The sequence below is a fragment of the Dermacentor andersoni genome, chromosome 2 (assembly GCF_023375885.2).
Source record: "Dermacentor andersoni chromosome 2, qqDerAnde1_hic_scaffold, whole genome shotgun sequence".
In the NCBI taxonomy this organism is placed as follows: domain Eukaryota; kingdom Metazoa; phylum Arthropoda; class Arachnida; order Ixodida; family Ixodidae; genus Dermacentor; species Dermacentor andersoni.
In genome coordinates this window covers 113666561-113683014 of record NC_092815.1, presented here as the reverse complement: position 1 = coordinate 113683014, position 16454 = coordinate 113666561, and the positions used below count along the sequence as shown (strand labels likewise).

The 16454-nt window shown below is 45.1% G+C and overlaps 1 protein-coding gene across 1 annotated transcript in view; it reads right to left on the bottom strand.

The window, feature by feature from the left end:
- LOC129387563 (uncharacterized) overlaps positions 1-16454 on the bottom strand; it is an 849695-nt gene that overhangs the window by 565485 nt on the left and 267756 nt on the right. The gene's annotated exons all lie outside the window — the stretch shown is intronic.

Here is a 16454-nt window from a genome sequence, read left to right as displayed (position 1 = left end):
TCCCGCCCACGATATTAGTGAGCCTATATAAAGGGGTTCCACAATGTATTTTCACTGCATTCTCTTCTTCTTATCTTTCACCAACCATTGAATCAACCGTGCCAGTTTCGCACTAGAAGCCGTCTCGTCCTTGCCTGGTCGCCATTGTCTACCGGGTGCCTGCAGCACACCGACAACGCCACGCTACCCGATAGTAACGTCGGTCGAGCTTCGAGAAACAAGCGTCGCAACAACTGTCGGCAGCGGTGGGGTACGCTACCCTGGAGAACGCAACAGCAGGCGCAACCAGTCGAACCAGCAAGAGTGGAGTGGCTGACGTTGCCATCGAGCTCAATGTGTTACACTTGTACGTGATTGAGCAAAAAGGAGCGCCACTTCTAGGCCGACAGTAGTTGCAGCACGTGCGGCTCTACTGGAATGCTGCGTTCTCTTGCGAAAAGCTCTCCTGGTCCCGGGAGCCGACTAGTATTGAAGCAAAAGTACATGTGAGCAAGCTTTTGCAGAAGTACAGTGACCTTTTCAAGGAAGAAATTGAATGTATTAAGGGAAGGAAGGCAGAGCTCTTTCTGAAAGATGATGCTCGTTCAACGTTCTTGAAGGCCCGAAGCGTGCCTTTCGCATTTGTTCCTGCCGATAAAAAAGAACATGACAAATGCAGTCACTAGGCGTCATTGCACCACAAGCCACGTGCGAGTGCGCAACACCGGTGGTGCCGGTTGTAAAGAAAGGTGAAAACATACGCCTCTTTTGCGAATGCAAGACAACTGTGAACCCTATGCTAGGCACCGATCGCTATCCTTTGTCGCGTGTCGAAGAGATTTTTGGAGCACTCAGTCAAGGCCAAGAATTTAATAATATTGACTTGAACAGGGCCAATCAAAAGGTCGAGCTTAAAGAATTGGCGCCTCGTCTTCTGGTGATCAATACACATAAGTGAGTATTCGGAGTAAACCGGCTGCCTTTCGGCGTGTCCTCGGCTCCTGGTATCTTTTAATGAATTTTGGACACTTTGCTCAAAGATGTTAAAGGTGTTGCATGTTATTTTGACGATATCCTAGTGACAGGAAAGACTAGGATGGATCACCTTCAGAACAAAGAAGCGGTTCTAAGTCGTCTGAGTGGCCGGGGTGCACGAATGAAGGCTTGCAAATGGGCTTTCTTCCAGAAGGAGTTGACCTATTTGGGGCACAAACTTAGTGCAGATCGCATACATCCCACAACGGAAAAGACGGATGTCATGGTAGCCGTACCAGCATTAACGAACAATCAACCACTTCGTTCTTTTCTTGGAGCCATAAACTACTAGGGGGAATTCATGCCTCGGCTGGCCATGCTGGCCCATCCCCTGTACAAGCTACTGCATGACGACACAGGCATGGGCTTGGACAAGTACGTGCCAAAGGTCATTTGATGACATCAAAGCTGCGTTGGCGTCAACAGAGGTCCTGGCCCCCTATGACCTATGAAGACCGCTTCGAATGTCCTGTGGCGCAACCCATTACGAGGTAGGCGCCGTTCTTTCGCACATTTTAGTTGATAGCAGCAGTCGCGCTGTTGTTTACGTTTCTAGAACGTTGTCCGATGCAGAGAAGTATACCCAGATCGAGAAAAACCACTATCAATCATCTTCAGCGTTAAGAAGTTTCACTGCAATCTTTACGGACGCTCTTGCGCACTGATAACATATCACAAACCGCTGCAGACTATCTTGGGGTCAAAATCTGACGTACCAGCTTTGGCACCGTCAACAGCGTAACAGCCTAACTACAACGTTGGGCTGTTACGCTGTCTGCCTATACGTACTCCTCGACGTTTCGACCGGCCAACGAAAATGTAGAGGCTGACTGATTTTCACGCTTGCCAGTTCGTCAGGCGCTCGCTGGCGAAGCAGAAGAAATGCTCAACTCACTACGTTTGCAATCGATGCCGGTCACAAGCAAGGACATTGCACGCGCAACCTCACAAGACCAACTTCTTTGTAGAGTACTCGAGCTGAGAAGTACTAGGTCACCTAAGTGTGTGGACAACGGGGAGCTTAAATCGTTCTCCGACAGGCTGACAGAGCTGACAACGCATCAAGGCTGCCTCCTTTGGAGAATGCGTGCAGTGGTACTTTCAAAGCTGAGGTCCCTGGTTGTACAGCAACTTAATGACTGTCATCCATATATTCTGTGATCCAAAGAATTGGCCCGGAGCTATATTTGGTGGCCATCTGTTGACGCTGATTTCGAATCTCACGTCAAAGTATGCAAACCTTGTCAGTAACAGTGTAAGGTCCCTAACAATGCCCCTTGGCACCCGTGGTAGGGGCCAACAGCTCCTCGTAAGCGAGTGCAGATCAATTTTGAAGGACCCTTTCCACACACCATGTTCTTAGTCGCAGATGACGCTCATTCTAAATGGCCCAAATTCTGCAATATTAAAAACACAACTATAAAAGCAACTATCGATTTTAATCTTCGCGAAATGCTTTGCAGCTTCCGTTACCAGACATCAATCGTATCTGACAACGGGCCGCAATTTACGTCAGCAAAGTTCAAGACTTTTGTTCAAGAGATGAGCGCACGTCACGTCACAACAGCTGCTTATCAACCAAGTTTTTATGGCTTGGCAGAACGTTTTGTCGAGTCCCTAAAGACGGCACTAAAGAAAGAGCCTAACATGGCAAACCTGCAGGGCAACCTTCAATTTCTTGCTAGCTTGTCGCAATACATCTCAAGCCACTGCGAAGGAAGCGCCAGACAAATTATTGTCCGGTGATCGTCCTCGTTTCAAACTGGACATTTTCAAACCTGCTAGACGAACTAGTTCAGCACCAGAAATTTATTCAGTGCAGTCAACGCATCTCCCCGGTTCGACAGTTTTCTATGGGAGACTATGTTCTTTTTGGACACCGCAGTAGACCACTGAGATATCTTACGGGTACTACGGTACGGCAAAAACGACCTGTTTCTCATGCCATCAAGGTACACACGCCACGGGGCTTTGTAGTGTGGCATCGTCACCATGATCAGCTTCTCTTGGGTATAGCTGATGTCTCCAAAGGCGAAGACAAATACGCATTGTGGAAGTTCACCGACAAACCTGCGGAGACCACTATGGCAGCACACGTAGCTTCGGAGACAGCACCACCTGTACAAACATATCCCGCACGCAATCGATGACCACCAGATCGCTGAACGTCATCTTAGCTTTGCATAACGGTAGCTCCCCACAGCTTAAGCGGGAGGAAATGTCATGTATGTGATAGTCCCATGTGCTGTTCATAACGACAGCAAGTCAAGCTTCCCTGTAGTCACATGACCCGATCACGATTGCTTATAAGGCTGGCATGATTGTCTTCTGGCCACTCTCCTTTGTACTGCCATCCCTGCTTCGCGATGTAGCAATAAACTATGTTCTACTGTTCTACGTTCATCTCCGGATCCGTACAACAGAACATGGAGGCACGCTTATGTCTTCCTCTTTGCTAAAATGACACCCGAAAACAATTTGAAGTAGTTCTGGGTTGCTCATGTCGAGGTCAAAAGGCGGAGCACGCAGCCGTGCAAGCATCACCTCGCTCGACGAGGCGACGACGTACAGCAGAAAATCCGGCATAGCCACCGGGTAGTCGTATCGACGAGAATCACCACAGACTACTCGCGTGTCTAAAATCAGGATGCTGTTGCTTTCCGAAATGTTCTCATTCACTCTCACATATGCTTAGAAGGCACTTTTTAAAATTAAACTATACGGTTTTACGTGCGAAAACCACTTTCTGATTATAAGGCACGCCGTAGTGGAGGACTCCAGAAATTTTGACCACCTGAGGTAGTTTAACGTGCACATAAATCTAAGTACACGGGTGTTTTCGCATTTCGCCCTCATCGAAATGCGCCGCCATGGCCGGAATTCGATTCCGCGACCTCGTGCTCAGCAGCCCAGCACCATAACCACTGAGCAACAACGGCGGGTTAAAAAGTACTTTTAGCGGCCAAGTACAGTAGAGGTAATATTAACCAAAGTAAGTCCGCAAGCGAGACGCATAAACAAAGAATCGCTTAGCAAAAAATGCCAGCATGTATCAGATTGCCGCATACTGGGTAAAGTTTTGACATGATTAGAAAATAACGCATGAGGGGTCCAATCAGAACACAACCGGTATCACAATACGTGTGTTATATTCTCATAATGGATATCTCAAATAGACCGAATTTAACTGCTAGTTCTGCGATCGAAATGTCTGAAATTGTGCACTCAGAAAAGCCCTCCAAAAGTTATAACTGATAATAAACAAAACCTTAGTGTTTAATCTGGCTCCACATTCTTGTTTTGGTGCATGGTTAGCAAGCCTAAGCACCAACTTGCCGAAGAAGGAAATCTTTCGGAATTGTGCTTGATCTTTATAATTCAAGTTTATTAACAAAGCAGCTACATAGGTTATAACTATCGCTCAATGTTGTGGGCATACTATAGAGATCATGAAAATCGGAAAGACCTCGCGAAATTGATCAGTTACTGCCATTTCTGTATTTTTTTTAATGTAGGCAAGACAAGAATTCAGTGAACAATCATTCAGTCGTGCTTGTGAGAATCATACAATCTTCTCTTTTCCTTGCTGCTGCTCCCTTCTCGCAATGCCGAATCCCACTTTTCATCAAACCCTTTCCATGGTTATTTTATATATCGCCCCTTCTAGTTACTCCGACTTGCCACTCAAGAACGCAAACCATCTTGGAAAAACATTAAAATGATTACCTTAAATTTATTCCAAACGTGAAAAAATACTTCGCGACCATATATTCAATCTCGCATGCGTCTTTCAAATAACTAGCCTGACTATAACCAGGTAGAAAAAATCCTGCTCCTCTTTGCTTAGGTTAAACTTGTCAGGTGTGGGAAGTCAAAGAGCCAGAACGGTAAGGCTCGTCGCAAAGAATAGAGCTGCTCAAATCCGTATTTCCATCAATCCTTTAATATTGTATCGCGAACAAAAAGAAAGAAATGGATCAATGGAAGACATGGCGCAATACTTTTTTCTCTTTCTTCCAAGTACGCCTTGCACGCGACGAAGTCATCCCGAAGAACACCTTATACCTGAACTAAGATATTTCCCCTTGTCTCGTATTTTTACTGAAATTTCGTTTACTTTCGTGTTTCATTCCGTTCAAAAGAAACCAAGTGTTAAGCTCGACTGCACACAGCCAATTTCGTATAGTCTCCGACTTTCTTCTCTATTTCCTGGCTGCCTTCGAACTTTGTGATTACAGCAAAATTCCGCGCGAAGCGTCGTCGCGGTGGTTTCCGGTCCGCAGCTCATCGAGAGAGACCCAATGCTTCAACCGGCGCCACAGTCAGAGTTGGAAGAACAATCCTCCTCTAAGCTTGGAGCCCGCCGCCAGTCGCCTCTGTATCATCGCGGCCTCTTTCATTAGGCGACGGAAGAAGTCACAAGGAAGTAGTGGGTCCTCGCTTTTAATGGAGAACCGTGGCCCACACTAGGAATGAATGTGAGGCAGAGTCAGGATAGTGTCTTTCATTGTTTAGCGAGTCTACCGCGGCGCTGTACTTTCGTTTTGGATGTGGCCCGGCTGTCACGGCCTTCAAGATATTCCTTACAATTTCTTTTCTTTTCCTTCCCACTCCTATCTCCCGTCATTGTCCCACCAAGCTGCCGGTTTCATCTTGACGTGTCTTGGTGACGCATGAAAGAAAGAGGCTGTGTGAAAACTTATCGGCCGTACGACAAAGTTTGGCGCATCCCCTAAGTTCTAAGGAAAAGAACATAATTGGCTTCTCGAAGAAACTTCTTTTCTCGTAGTAATTATGAAGACAGCGTCTCGAGAAAAACTGGACTTCAAGAAAAACATTGAACGGGTTCGCGGGCGCTGGGATATTTCTTTCGCGCCCTTTACCATTCCTGGCTTAAGTGGAAGAAGAGACCAGAGGGACGGTGGGTTAGTTTGCAGAAATTGAAAGCCTACCGTAAAGTTGAAAAAGCACGTCTCGCCACTGACATTACTTAAAATTTTAAAAAAAGTAAGAACGGGTGAAAAGCCAAAACAAACACGGTGGATGCACCCGCACTTCATGATCTCAATCTGGTTAGGGACTCGGGGCTGACAAAGTGGTCGTTTTAGCACTCGCGCTCTCGATTTAATATGGCTTCGGATCTTTACGTGGGAAACGGTTCTGTGAGACGTGCTAGTCGGCATGGCCGGAGTTTCTGATGGCGTTGAGCCGGACGCATAGCACCCAGCCTGATGCGTGCGCGCCTGTTTGAGCATACAGGCAGCTTCGGAGGTAAGTTGTGTATTTATGAAAATTCGATTCCACAATATGACTTCACTGCAGCATTCTCAACGTGATTCTAAGCTGTAGTTCAGCAGCAGTTAAGCAGCAGTTACGAAACATATGACGATCCTAACAGCGTGGCTACCGTTCTGCTGGGGAATAAGTTATGCTGTTTACTTTGGCAAGCTTTTCAATTGTTATCTGTGGATACAGTTCCCGACTACTTCGTATGTTAGACGAGGTTTCCGTCCAAGATTAAAATAGTTTTGGTTAAGATTAAAAGCTAACCGTATACAACAGTATGAATAACGCTTGCCGAATGGTCAAATGACCGGTAGCGGACTGCGCGAGCACCCGAAGCAGTGGTAGATGGTAGGTTATAGACCAGCTTCTTCTATACAGGTCATTGTGCAAGCATGCGACATGACCGTGCGACATCTTAGTGCGGCATTAGCCAGTGTTTTCTATTTTTCTCTTTTTTTGTTGGGTCTTGTTTGTCCCATCCTCTACGACGCGTTCACCCGCTTTACGAAAATGACTACCTCTAAAATAACCGTCGGATCCCTTTTTTTTATGCGATTCCTATTAGGTTTTACTGCTTTACATGGCAAAAGCGGCAATGCCCAAACACAAAGTTTAAATGCACGTGCCATGCTGGTTTACCAACTACAGTGATCGCTGTGCTGAATAATGCCCTAGGCCTCTTACAGAGGAACCTAACTTAGACAGATGATAGCGATTTCAAGTCTATTAGGTTTGAAATCACGATGGCGATGGCTGACCCTAATACTTCATGACGACTGGCGCTTAGATGTCTGGGGGGGGGGGGGGGGGAGGGGTGGCATTATGTTGGCCGCACATCAGCACTCATGATTTAGTTCCCGTGCCGAGCAATCAGATAGAGAGGTTTTCCAGTTCATGGTGCCCATTCAAATGCGCCACTGCTCTTCGTGAAGTAAAACCGATACAGCCGAAATATTTCACAAGACGCGCGCACACACACACACACACACTGCGGCTGATGATGCGAGTCACACATCTGCGCAGCCAATAAAAATTTGAACATGCTGTAACGACCGGTGCGCCGAAACGCTACACAGTCGTTCTTCGACGACCTCGTATCGACTAGCATGCCATAAATTTCACAAAGAACTAGCTAGAACATTTCTCAATTGTTCCTCATTACGCGACAACACATTCAAACGGCGCCGTGTCGGCTGGCACAAGCCAGAGAGGAGGAAAGGCTTGGAGGTCGCCTTTTCCTCCTCTCCCATTGAAAAGGTCGACAGGGAAGTTCAAGACCGAGTTTACTGTCCAGATCCTGTGCATCCAGAGAACGACCCGTCGCCGAGCTATTGTTGTACTATTACTGACAATAATTGACTTCTTATACGCCTGCCTGTTTAGTGCACAAGGTTTCTGGTGAGTGTTACGTTCTTTCAAAAGCTACTGATAAACCATTGCTTTTTTTATGCCAAAGCAGCAGTTGTTGCAAAGTGTCGCGCGAGCGCCTATGGCGTCCTGTGTAACTTCCGAAGCTGTATTCCGTTTCAGCACAGTCGAACGCAACGAAGTGATAGCTTACATAGAGAAAATATCACAGTGAAGGGCTTACGCGATAGAAAGAATAAAAAAACGTAGTACCCAATATTATCACCGTTGTGAAGAACAAGGAATGTTTCACACTGCACAATTTCATATCTTCATTTGTCTCAATAAACGAGGTAATGCGCACAGAATTTCTTTCTTTGTTTTATTTTTCTATGAGTTACTGCAAAATTATAGCAATTGAAATGCGTTTACGGCGGAGAACAAGCCACTATTAAAATCTGCAACAGCATAATAACACACAAGCGGCAACGCAACTACTCGATTGTGGCTTCCCGCCCTCCCCTCCACAAAACAACAAAAGAACATGTGCGCTAGGAGATTAAAAAAAAAGCTCGTACAGGAATATTTCCTTCTTGTGAAGTTTACCTCTTTCTGTGCCGGGCTAGTATTACCGCAATTGGTAAAGAAAATATTTAATAAATAAGTATTGTAAACTTCATAAAGAATACGTTTGAATGGTTAGGAAGTATTTTTTATTGCATATAGAAAACCTAGGTAGTGTTCGAGTGAATAGAGGTTGTGAGCAAAAAACCGATGAGAAATCATCTACAGAATTTGCTTCTATTGCAGCCTTTCTTCTCAATAATGCATGTTGAGACTTTCACGTTGGTAAAATAATACATATTGTCATATTGTTTGGCCAAGAAAACCATTCTAAGATTGTTTAAGAAATGTAATTGTAACTGAGTCGAATTGAAATTAATGAGCAATTCATTAGCAATCTTCCAATTAGCAGGGTTCCATGAAATCAATTGTTCTCCGGCATGGGAGGCCGGATGACTGTAAGTCAACGGGCCAGTGGAAAAGAAAGACTTCTTTCAAATTATTGCATCGATAATTCACACTACTTAAGCTGCAGTGAACAGCGGATCAGTAAAACAAAACATAGCCTCAAGCTCGCCTCGGTCACTATATATTGTCACGGGTATAAAACTATTTACACGACGTATTAACAAAAGATACATAAACAGCTGCTGAGAATCCCGAGACACTGTTGCCACTTCGTCGTCTTCACCGTCGTTGACACTGTCTCTTTTCCCACCGTGACACGAGCCCCTGCGGAAAAAGCACCGCCCCGCTGCTTCAAATGGGGCCATCGGTAAGGGCACTGTAAGGCTTAAGCCGAGAGACGTGTACGAAGTCAGGTGATGTGGAACCGCGTGGCATGACAGAGGCCACGGGGATTATCACGTAAGTGACATTGGTAACTTGACGTAAAACGCAGTAACGGCCTTTGTAGCACGGAAGGAGCGTCCCGGAGCTCGGTGACGACAGATTTCATTCCTTTAGAACTGGAACAGCCTTGCGCACCTTCCAGTCATGTGGAACGATACCAGCAAAAAGGGATTTCTGAACAATGCCTGAAAAGACGACACTGGTAACAAGCTTGGTACTGTTCTGTATGTTAGTATTGATGTTGTTTATGCCAGCTGACGATGTTACCTTTAGGGGGTTGATTAAAACGGCGAAGCCAACAGCCTAAAACGTGATTTCAGGCATCACTGGGGACCTGTTGGGGAAATCATCAGAGAGCTCTATAGCGTGTCCGCTATTCTGCTAAACGCAGGCAGATTTTGGGGGAAAGCGGCTGAGTAGGGGGGGGGGGGGGGGCTAACGTGAGTGACCTTCAAGGTGTTGTTACCTGGTGGCGAACTGATCAACCAGACAAATACAGAGCTTATATTGCAGTAAACAAGCGTGCTGTACTTCGCTACTGGTGCAAATGTCCGGCAGCAGCATAATAGTGAATAACATTAGGCCGCTCGCATTGCAAGCTAACCAGCTAAAATTTGCAAATTTCAGTGCGTCGTGCAAGTCATATCAGTATTCTTTGAATATTCCAAGTCAAAGAAAGAAATTAAGATATCTGCCACAATTGATTTTTTCATAATTTCGTAAAAAATAAGAAAATAATCACCCTGTATAACGAGCACGCGATGCATTCAAAGAGTAAGATTCCTTTTATCTACACACACAAAAAGAATGAAAAACAGGCGGGGAGGGTAAGCGCTAGCCGTCCATAATATTGCTAAAGAGCCCAATGGAGAGCGCGCAGCTGTGGCTTACTTTTTAATGGTAGTCAATGACGTCAGCATCCGCCGGTCACCATGTGTTGGCAAACGGCAAGCAAGAAGCTGATACAGCGCTTAGCAGCGCTATACAATTTTACTGCTATTCAGTGTGTCAGCTTGTTGATTCTTGCCGCTTTCCCTTTTCTTGTTTAAAGGTTAAGTGATCGCTTACATGATATTAAGGTGTATTCTTTACCTAAAGGCAGCCGGGTCGCGTTACATAAATATCTATGAACTCAGTCAAGAGCGTAAAGATAACGGTATGTTGAAAGATTTGAACCATTGCCTCATTTACGACGACACATGCGTTCTTAAGATGGTAGCGAGTAAGCGGGATCCCTTTTCCAGAACATTGTTTCGTGCGATTGCCTCATTTTTTCCATTATACGCCACTCTCAAAGCGCGAAGACTATCAACTTGATTGGATGTGTTTTCCAACCCTGAACGCCAGTCTACACCAGTCGGCTCTCTCTGAGTGCATGGACGTTTCGCACAGTGGGTTGTTAAAACGGTCAGTTAAAAAGCGTGTCGTGTTCCGCATATTGGGAGCATAACTCAGATATTCATTACAATTCACAATATTTTCATCAAGGCCCTCTTCCTTCAGTATTCTTAACTGGAACAAGAAGGGAGTGGAAATTAAACAGCCATGATGGTAGTTCTACTCGTATGCACACCAGACAGAACGCGATAGGCATACCAGAAGCCGAGACATGGTTCACTTGCGCGAGGACAGAAAACATGGAAATGTCCCAAAGTTGTTGTCACTATACCAATCAATGAAACGGGAAAAGGCGCCGTTTAAAGCATACAGATACAAGACGAAAGCAATAAAAAAAATACTTTCCTTAGCGAAACAAAAAGCCACTGTAGAGATGTCATGAGGACGTAGATCACCTGTGGGCGATTGGGCGATCGAGTAGAGCTACCGAAGCGTCTGGGTGGTATCGAGTCGCGAGGAAATTTAATCTGGTTAGGCGAACATACGGCACCACCTTGTCAATCCAATTACGTGAGACGACGGCCAGATATGTGGCGCAGACAAGAACTTCCGCCGCTCTCTCTCTCTCTCTCTCATGGGATAACCGCCCCGAGGCTGCCAGGGAGGCTCATCCGATAGTGTCCCTTAAACGTGACTCGAACTGCCAACGAGCATGCAGAGATGGAACAGGAGGCAGCGGTGCAAAGCCCTCCATTTGGTTGGCATCAAGCTTTTTTGCGCTTGTTGCCTATGATCTCTTCGGAGTGATATGGCCGCCGGCAACGCCTGAACGCATTGTTCCTCACCATGCCGGCTGAATTCCTTCCCAGGTGCACGAAGGCGGCGAGAACGTCGAACGCAATAAGCTTAAAATTTTGGTTGAAGGAATGCAAGGACTCCGTTTTCGTTATACAGGGTGTTTCGCGTAATTTGAACTAAGTATTTTAACAAAGTGGTAAACCGCAGCTAAATGAAACCAAGACATATCGCTTGCCGTCATGGGGTGGCCCTTAGAGTATCTTTCTATATTCCACTTAATTAGTTCATTTACTAAGATCTATGCAATTTTTAATATTCCCTTTAGGGCCAAGTGCTTTTCGTTACGCTATAGAGGGGATAATCCGCAATAAGAAAGCGCACGAACGCAGTGACGTGGTTTTATTTCATACTTCGCGGGCCTTCTTTAAACACCGAAAAAAAAATCACCATACAGCATGTACGTTGCCAAAAAAAAAAAAAAAACATGGATAGATGGATCGCTTCTGAAACCCCTCTACAAGGTAACGAATTGCAGTTGGCCCTCAAGTGAATATTAAAGATCTTGAGCACTTGACCTTACTTAAATAACTAATTAAGCGGAATAGGAAAATGTTTTGAGGCGCACCACATGACGGCAAATCATATTTCGTTGGTTTCACCCAGCAGCTGCGGTTAATCCGATTTTTTTTAATCCTTGGTTCAAGTTGCCTTAAACGCGGTGCGGGTTTGTGCGTTTGCCTGTGTGTGCGTGCGCGTATGTATGTAAGGGTGTGTGTGCGCACGTGTGTGCGTACGTGTTAAGTTGCTGTTAAGTTTCATTATTACGGTCGTCGTTACGGGGGTTAACCACAATGTATTGTTGCATATTACAATAAAGTTTACGTGCAGAACTAGCGGAAAGAACTTACGAGTGTGCTTGCACTGCCGAGACGTAAGCTAGGAAGCAGCTAACTTCTTTACAAGAATTTATTCCCCGCCGTATTCAGCTTTTTCTTTCTAAATATTCAGTTCCTAATATGCAGAATTATTTTGTAGAGCTTAATGTTACTGTATTTGCAGAGATATGCGAAGTATATATAACTGTCTCAGCTGATGGCATACTCCATCGAAACGGAGTATAAAAGTGTGAAAACGTAACATTATCGGATAAACATAATATTAATATCATAACAGTAACATAACAGTAAAACATAACAGTAAAAAAGCACACTTTTCTCATAGGTTATACAGACCGTACAATAGTTGATCCATACCAATAATTCGTTAGCGTCAGAAAGCGATAATATGCAGCACTGATGTACTGCTCGAATGAAGATACTGCCATGTTCCAAAATCAAAAGGTTAGTAAATCCCTGAACGCCCACAATGCAAACGGAAAAAGCGCGAACTCTTGACCATACCGAGTATGACAAAACAAACACTAAACGTGAAGGACATGCTTGCTACTGATAACATATGGCTTGACTCGAGAGGAAGGCATCTAACACCTAGAAAGTCGTGTCAGTGTCCCGCCGGTTGCAACACGCTACTCTGTTTCATTTAGCGAACAAGATGCGGCATCTCGCCGCCCCTTAACAAGACCTACGCGCGGAGTTGTGGGCACTGCACAGCGCGAAGTCATGGGACGCACGTCATGCATAATTCCGCAAACATAAGGAGCCTTTTAACGCCTCTGTGCAACTCTGGCTGCTTGACTTGCACTTTCGCTGACACGGTCGGGGCCTCGCTCTCAGTAATGTAGCCATGCCTCTCGCAATATCGCAGAAAAAGGCTGTCCGCAGCACCAGGCTTATGAATGTGCTGTGTTGCACACACTGCCTTTGAAATAGAAGCCCGGCAAAGAGTTATGAGCAACAAGACATTTGGTGTAGCGGTAAGCGGAGACGAAGCTCCTGAATATGCGGCCTCATGCAGGTGTAAATGGCCAGAATAAGTAGAGTGCATTTTCTAGAAGGAGCAGGCAATATTTTCCTATTAACGGCCGGCTAAGGGCAGTCGCTGACTGCAGTAGGGCTGCAGTTCCAAGAAATGTTGGTACACCTACAGCATTTATCACACTCACGAACGGGACTTGATCTAAGGTTGGGTTGAAACAAAATACGAGTGTCGCAACAGCCAACAGACATGAGAACGCTTACATCGCGCCTGTCCCTGCCCATCACTTTACTCGTAATTTACGAAGAACAGCACGATCTTTTCGCGCATTATAGAATTACCTAAATATCGTCATAGTGTCGCTGGTAAAAAACAAGTACGTTCTCCTGTGTTTCTCTTGCCTTCGTTAAGTCAAAAGTGCCATTTAGGCGACTTGGTCTAAGTTTATGGCATGGTTGCAACGCAAGGCACCTAAGTGCGGAAAGCCAAATGAGAGGTTAGTTACTTTAGCATGTGTTTATTTTTATTTCAGCAATCGTTTTTCCAAACTTTGATTACCTGCGCTGCTGTCACGGTATAGGCTTCATTAAATATTAGATTCATATGGTTGTGAACAGCAAACACCGGGACACTAAGTTCCCCTTCATTTCTTTCACTGCATAAATCAAGGGTATTGGCTCCTGCATATTTGGACCCTTCAGGTAGCACACGAGGGTTTATTGGTCAGCAGTGCCTGTTCCTAAAGTTCCCGTACTACGTGATGCCATTGAAAAGAAAATTTTTTTCATCTTCGCCACTTTCGCTATCAATGGCACTTGATCGCATTACTAGGGTAAAGTGCGGTACACAAACATAAATACCACAGGATTTGGACCTGCTAACAGATGTCGCAATAACTCAAATGCTAGAGAAACGTACGCGTAAATTATAGGCCCATTAGCTTACTTCCATCATTATATAAAATATTCGCCAATATAATATCCGATAGAAAAAGGGCAACACTGGACTTCAGTCAACCAAGGGTTCAACAAGCTGGTTTCAGGAAAGGATACTCTACAATGGATCACATCGACGTCATCAATCAGGTAATCGAAAAATCTGCAGAGTACAGTCAGCCTCTCTATATGGCTTTCTTAGATTACAAAAAGGCATTTGATTCAGTAGAGATACCAGCAGTCATAAAAGCATTGCGTAATCAAGGAGTACAAGATTCTTACGAAAATGTCTTGGAAAATATCTACAGAGAATCAACAGCTATCTTAATTCTTCACAAGAAATATAGCAAGATACCTATAAAGAAAGGGCCAGACAAGGAGGCACAATCTCTCCAGTGGTATTTACGGCATGCTTGGAAGAAATATTCAAGCTATTAAACTGGGAAGGCTTAGGAGTGAAAATCAATGGCGAATATCTCTACAACCTTCGATTTGCAGATGACATTGTCCTGTACAGGAACACTGGCGACGAGTTACGGTAAATTATTGAGGACCTTAATAGAGAGAGTGTAAGAGTGACGTTGAAGATTACTATGCAGCAGACAAAAATAATCATCAATAACCGGCCAAGGGAACAAGAGTTCAGGATCGCCAGTAAGCTTCCAGAGTCTGTGAAGAAGTACGTTTACCTAGGCCGATTGCCCACGGGGCACCCTAATCAGAAAGAAATCTACAGAACAATAAAAATGCGTTGGAGCGCACACGGCAGACATTGTCAGATCCTGACTGGAAGTTTATCAATGCCTACTACCGGTGTTAAAATACGGCGCAGAAACCTGTAGACTGACAACGAAGCTGGAGAACAAAGACCGCGCAAAGAACGATGGAACGAAGAATGCTAGGCTTAACGTTAAGAGACAGGAAGTGAGCTGTTTGGATCACAGACCAAACGGGTATATCCGATATTATTATTCACATGAAAAAAAAAAACTAAGAAATGGAGCTGGGCAGGTCATTTAATGCGTATTTTAGATAAATGGTGGACCATTAGGGTTACAGAATGGGTGCCAAGAGAACGCAACTGCAGTCGAGGACGGCAGAAGACTACGTGGGGCGATGAAATTAAGAAATTCGCTGGCGCTAGATGGACTCGGTTGGCGGAGGAAAGGAGTAATTGGAGATCGCAGGGAGGGGCTGTCGCGCGGCAGTGGACATACATTATTATTACATTATTATTATTATTATTATTATTATTATTATTATCGCGACGAAGGGTGCCGGTTTGGTTCCCACCGGCGACAAAGTGTATTTTCTTTGCATTCAATTCCCGTTACTACATTATTTTCACGGTTTAATTAAAGCGACAAACGATTTCCCCAACGCTTTCCTTCGCTTCATTAACATAAAATGCTTAAACACGCGAAACACACGGGATGGAAAGAAGACATTCATAACACGGGCGCTTGCTTACAAATGAAGTTAGAAGGAAGTCCTCCACTCCAGCCGGCATACCGTCGCGCGTGCGCTAGCGACCGCATTAAAGAAAAAATTGATGGCAGGTGTCGGTAAACCACGAGCTTTGTGATAAACACGAGTTTGTTCACAGCGGCAATGGCTCCCGTATCTCTCTTGGAATCGTCATCTTTGCCGCACGGCGTACTGTGCCGTTGAACGTAGCAATTAATTAGGAAACACTTGTGAAATACGCATATCTTTTCCATAGCCTTACAGTATGGCAATTGCGCAGCGAAAGGCTGCTTGTCACTCCTAAGTACCAGCCGAACGGGCCTACAGTTCAAAAATACTGCACGAGCAGGACGACCCTGGTCTGCTGCTTATTTGCGCAGTGTATAGTTCAGCGGTTGCTCCGGATGCATTGCTGGGGGTTCCGCGGTAAGCTCCAAATCGGAGACTACGCGTTTCGGGGGCCAACGGTGCCACTTAGCTTTCAGGGGTCACATCAGTGCCTCCATATGTGCACGTACTGCATGGTCCAGTGAGACCAGAACAACCCATCTGACAACTGACAACAGACCTCGACACAAGTCCCGAACTAGCAAAACTGTTACGGTTGCTGTGGGTGGAGCTTGTGCAGAATTTCTGTGCTGCCACTCTGTATGCTTTTTGAAACATAATCACTGCTCCAACTTAACATGTAATTTCCATTTCTGCTCCTGGTCCATCATGCGCTACTTCCGTTACATTTAGGTTCGTGGCACATAACTAGCCTATGAAGAGCGGGCCGCAAAATTAGCGGCTGAGAAAGGAAAATGCGAAGGCATAGCTAGCTTTTGTCTGCGGATGATGTTCAGAATGATTAAGTTCAATTCGCAAAGAGAAGCAAATGCAAATTATTGTTAAGCATCCAGCCAATTAAGCTGGCATTTTCAAGCCATCAGAAAGGTAGCAGAAAAAGTTCTGCGGCGCATTTTTATTGCTATCTAT